Below are 6,000 nucleotides of genomic sequence, written 5' to 3' on the forward strand. Positions count from 1 at the left end.
ACGTCATGTCTTACATTGCATTCTTGAGTCAAGATGTTTTGTGATTGGGGAATTTGTGAGAACTGCAAGATTGAAGGTCTTGCTAAAGACGAGTACCATCTCACATGTGTGTGGATCCGTGCATTTGTTAGTGAGGGTTACAATTTGTCCAAACTGCGCACTTTTTTTTTTTTGGGTTGTGTGTGTGTCACCAGCCTGACCCATAGGTGAATCGTGACAATAAAAGAATGATAGTGTATGAAAGGATGATGTGGTGACGGGATTGTGTAGGGCAGAGACTTAGAATATAAAAAAAGGCAGAAAAAGAATTAAATGTGTTTGAGATTAAGTCTGAGAAGTATGGAAGAGGTTACTAGTTTGGATAGAGTAAGAAACAAGGAGATGAGGAGAGCGGGAGTGGACAAGTATGTGGGAGATAGGGCTGATGAAAGATTCTTGGAATGGTTTAGTCATATGTAAAGAATGAGTGATGGAATATTAATAAAAGAGGCATGGAAGGCAGAGGTGGGGTGAGCGAACTTGAGAAGACCGATGATAAGATGCATGGGGGTAAAGGGGGTCTTGAGAAAGAAGGGAGTGAGAAGGCAAGATATAGGGATGAGTTGAGTTTGTGTACAGATGGTACTGTTATGCAAGGAAGGAAGGGGGATATGGGGTTAGGGGTACTTATGTGTGAGTGATATTTTGACGCAACCCGATGGAATTTCTTCCTGTCTTTCTGGATGAGGGGATGGGGAAGTGAGGTCACCGATTAAGTGAAGCGGCCTTGCTGTGGATGTACTGTGTCTTGCTACATTGTTTCTGACCCAGTGCAGTGGGCGGGATATGGGAATGACCTGTCATCCATAAGGAGTTAAGATGAGATGGGGAAAGGGTGGTAGATGGAAGTGGGTATATACCTTTGGCTTGGCTACTTCCATTATAAAGGAGAAAAAGCTTTTGGTATATGAATATGTTGGAAAGGTAGCGTGGTTAATAAACATTTGGTTTCGTTTTCTGTGTATTTCCAACATAAGTTTTTCAAACATTTGGGAGTAAATGCAATGTAACACAATTGCAAATCATACTTAGACACGTTCTTGTAGAAGTATGATTTAGTCACACGTAAGTTAGTTCACAAGTACCCCTAGGTCAACACTCATATTCTATCTCTGATCCTCTTTCTGTCCATCTTCCTGTCTGTTCGATTAAGTTAACCTATTGAGTTACCCATTTCTATATGTGCCTCTATTCTTTCTACTTCATAAATGACTTTGTATCTTCTACTTTGTCACCATTGTCGTTATTTTAATTTGATCTATGATACTTTATTTCTGATTAGTTTATCTGACCTTTGCTGTACTTCATAGTATATTCCATTCTAACTTCTGATTTTGGCAATATGAGTTTTGCATTTTCCTTATACATCTCTTACCATGGCTTACCGTCATGTCAAGTGAATAATTTAATGTCTCATCAGTCCCGATATGACTTGTTCCTTCACACATTTCTTACCTCTGGGACCTGTATTTATGTATTTTCGACATCCTAGTAAAATCCCAAAATGACTGACACGAAACTACCGTGTATGGGAAGAACACTGACATAGGGCGATGCATGAATGCTGCCAGTGAATGCCCCGAACGGTGTAAGCTGAGTCATTTGAGTATACCTAAGACGTGCCTTTCGTAACTGCTCCTCTTGGGACTTATTTCACATAGAACTCTTGAGACTAAAACAGATAATCATCAACAACAATTAGTCAAAAAATCAACCTCTTTGTGACATGTATCCAAACACAACACGAACAAAAACCCACACAAAATTTTCTTTAAGAATCAAATGACACTGTAGTAATTCCTCTCTATACTTAGTTATTGCATATGTTTATTGTATACATAGCTATCCTTTATTGTATGTGTAATGCTCCTTTATTATATATGTAGTACTTAATCTCTATATATTTATTGTAAATGTTTTATATAAGCCTATGTAATCATTATATAAGTGCTCTATGTACAATTATATAACCGCCTATGTACGTCATTACATGTCGCTAGGTATACGCTCCTAGCGTAAGTGCTGTTGTCAAGTTTATATGTCATAGCATTAAGGTATTTAGTATAACATTACCCTTAACCGTTTTGCACACATAATCCTCATTATATGTAATTCTCTTGTTTCTGTATGTTCTTATATATACATATATATGTTTGTCTATTGTTCTACCTACAAATTCCACCTGGCAACAGAGTACCAGGAAAATAGGTCAGAGAGGGTATTGGTACCCTCTCTGACCTACTTTCCTGGTACTCTGTTACCAAGTGGAATTTGTAGGTAGAACAATACAGATCAACATATAGATGTATATATAAGAAGTAGTGTTCACTACTTCGCTTAGTAAGAGACTTACAATGCATACCTGTGAGGGTAGCATACAAAAACACATGGCCCAATCCCACAACAGATATCTCACAAGAAAATAGTTAACAATACAAAAATATTCAAATGCTGTAATAATCACAAAAAACTGCATATCCTCAAGAAAATTTATATCTCACAACACACCAATCATTAACATACAAACAAACCCATTAGTTACCCTACTCTTAAACAAACAATCCATCGCACCTGAACAAAAACCTCTGGACAATATGGCGCATAACGAAGAGTCCATCGCACCTGGACAAAAATCCCGGGGCAACATGTCACATAACAACTGACGGTAACCTATCCCAGTTCCCCGTAACACACACCCCTCCCATCCCTTCGATCTGACTCTAACCTCTCCCCGTCTGGGGTATTGGCTGCATGTTATTGTGGCAAAGTAGCATGTAGTTGATACTTTAGAGTCTATATGGGGCGCCCCTACGGACCAGAGCCACACATCATTTTGTCTGTGATAGAGGAAAACTCCGTTCATAGAGAAAATATGACACTTTTATACTACAACTATCCCTCCGTTATGCTGTCCCCAACCCCTTGTTACTGACCTGTACAATTTCTCTAAATATTCATTTTCTTTTTTCGCCGACCCTGTGGTGGGGGAAGAGAATGCTACCACCAAGTCTTTCCACTTGAGTCTTAAAAGGCGACAAAAACGGGACGGGGGATGGGATTAGGAGTCCTACCTGTAGCCCCAAAAGGGGACATTCCTAAAAAAAGAAGAAAAGGCATATATATATATATAATATATATATATATATATATACTGTCAGAAAAACACTGAGAGGTTTTACAGATATGTGGGATTGGGGGAAAGCTGTTAAGGGCAGTTAATTTTTGTTACGAGAGTAATAGAGCCTGTCTATGAGTCGGAAATTGAGTGAGCGAGTGGTATGAGGTATAGGTGGAACTGCGTCAGAGCTGTGTCATGTCACCATGGCTGTTGAATGTGTACATGGACGGGGTGGTGCGTGAGGTAAAGGAGAGGGCAAGGGACAGGGAACTGGAGATTGTTAAAAATAAATGGAGAAAAGTGGGAGGTGAACCAGTTGTTGTTTGCTGATAACACTGCTTGTAGCCGAGTCAGAGGCGGGATTAAGGTAAATTAGTGACGGAGTTCGGGAAAGTATGCGATAAATGGAAGTTGAAGGTAAATGTGGGTAAAAGCAAGGTGATGAGATGTACAAGGGTAGAGGACGGTAGTGGGAAGCAAGTCTAAAAGGAGAGAGATTAGAGGAAGTGGATAGCTTTAGGTATTTGGGATCGCATGTGGCGGAAAATGGAGGTGGAGGTAATTTGTAGATTGAGAGAAGCAAGTAAATACCCTGGAGGATTAAAAAGTGTTATTTAAAATAGGCAACTGGGAACAGATGCAAAGAGGAGGTTTTATGAAAGGATGATTGTGCCTAGGGTATTGTATGGGGTAGAGACTTGGAATTTAAGAGGCAGAGAGGAAAAGTTTAAATGTGTTTGAGATTAAATGCCTGAGGTTTATGGCAGGGGATTACAAGGTTAGAAAGAGTGAGAAACGAGGAGGTGAGGAGAAAGGGAGTGGAAAAGTAGATGGGAAATAGGGCTGATGGAAGATTATTGGAGTGATTTGGAGATATGGAAAGAATGAGTGATGAAAGATTAGTAAAACAGGTGTGGAAAGTAGAGGTGGGGCGATTGAACTTGAGGGGACGACCGAGAATGAGATGGATGGATGGGATGAAGGGGGCGTTGAGCAAGAGAGGAATGTCTGTTGAGTAAGGAAGGGAGGATGCAGGAGATAGAGATGAACAGAGAATGACTGTGTATGGATGATACTGTTATGCAAGGAAGGTAAGGCTGGGGGCAAGGGGATGCTTATGCCTGAATGATATTTTGGCGCAGCCCGAAGGGATTTCTCCCCGTCTTCTATTTTTCTACATGAGGGGTCGGAGAAGGGAGGGGGTCGGCGATTATGATAAGCGGCCTTGCTTTCGATGTACTGTGTCCTACTGAATTGCGTTTAACCCAGGGCAGTTGGTGGATCTAGGGATGTTCCGTTATCCATGAGGAGCTGAGATGGTGGGTTGGGGGTTGGAAAGGGTGGTGGAGGGTAGTGAAATGGATGGATATAGGTACGTGCCTTTGATTTACCTCCCTTATAAAAGGGAAAATATATTGTCGTCAAATAACGGTGGTTTAAATGAAAGTCATGGCAAATTGCAAATATGAGATGTAAATCACTATATTTTACACACCAAGAAAAACCGTGAGCTGCTCTCTAGCTTACGGCTGACAAGAGACTGCTTCATAAAGCGTCCTGCGCCCAGAATGCGCGGGAAAACATCAATCTATTTGACGGGGGATACGAACATATTAACAGAACCCGCTAGGTGGCTTTATATATACATATATATATATTATATATATATATATATATATATATATATATATATATACGTGGAGAGGGTGGCACCTAGAGAGGACTGGAAAGAATTGGCAGAGGATAGAACCATCTGAAGAGGCATAGTGAAAGCGTGCCGTCCGTCCTGACAACCAATAGAGATAATATATATACTCATACATTAGTAAATAAATGTATATATAGATAATTGTACTTCACTACAGGCTCTCATTACAAAAAAGGTATTGGTATATAGATAGATATATACACATGTATATATGTACCTGAAGAGAATAGCCAGTAACGGCTTATATAATTTCAAATAATTTCCTACAGTTGCCCCAGGACTCGAACCTGGGCCTTGCTTGACGCTAGGCCAAAGCTTCAAAAATCTCTAACTTAGAATTGATCTAACTCCCGAAAAATCTAGACTGCTAACACTGTCCTTCCTTAATTTTCAGATCCAAGCTCAACACAGTGGTGAAGCTAGTACGAATCCTTGATGGGCTTTCGTCGTTGTAAATACCCGAAGAAGATCACCGGTAACGGTATATGTCATCTCAAATAATTTCTGGCAGTTGTCCCGGGACTCGAACCGGGGGCTTGCTTGACGCTAGGCCAAAGCTCTACCGACTAAGCTTTGGTTTAGCGTCAAGCAAGGCCCCGGTTCAAGTCCCGGGGCAACATTCATCATTTTCTCCGTTTTCTCTCTCTCTCTCTCTCTCAATATGCAGGCGTCGGCGTCGCCGTCCAAGCTCCCTGCGCACTCTTCCCACGCCACGATCATCATCCCTTAGAATCGCCCTGAAATTGCGCTTATTGGCAATTGCCGACTTTTATACACTACTATCTTTTTATTTTCTTAGACATTTCTTACCCTCCCATACACACCAGTCCCGCTCGAGCTGGTGGTCTTTCCTAGGTAGTCCATAGTTCATTCTCTCTCTTGCCACCATAGAGTAAAGGAACACAACAACGGCCGAGAAGACAATCACCAAAGCCATTGAAGAAGGTTCGAGCGAGCCGAAATCAAATCCGAATCTGGTAACGATGACTACGGCTGAGTCATCGCAACACTCCCGAAAGTCTAAGGGTGGTATAAAAAAAAAAAAAAAAAAAAAAAAAAAAAAAAAAAAAAAAAAAAAAAAAAAAAAAAAAAAAAAAAGATAAATAAATACACACACACACATATATATATTATA

This window comes from Oratosquilla oratoria, unplaced genomic scaffold, assembly GCF_046742065.1.
Source record: "Oratosquilla oratoria isolate Oo_2021 unplaced genomic scaffold, ASM4674206v1 SCAFFOLD63, whole genome shotgun sequence".
NCBI classification, from domain to species: Eukaryota; Metazoa; Arthropoda; class Malacostraca; order Stomatopoda; family Squillidae; genus Oratosquilla; species Oratosquilla oratoria.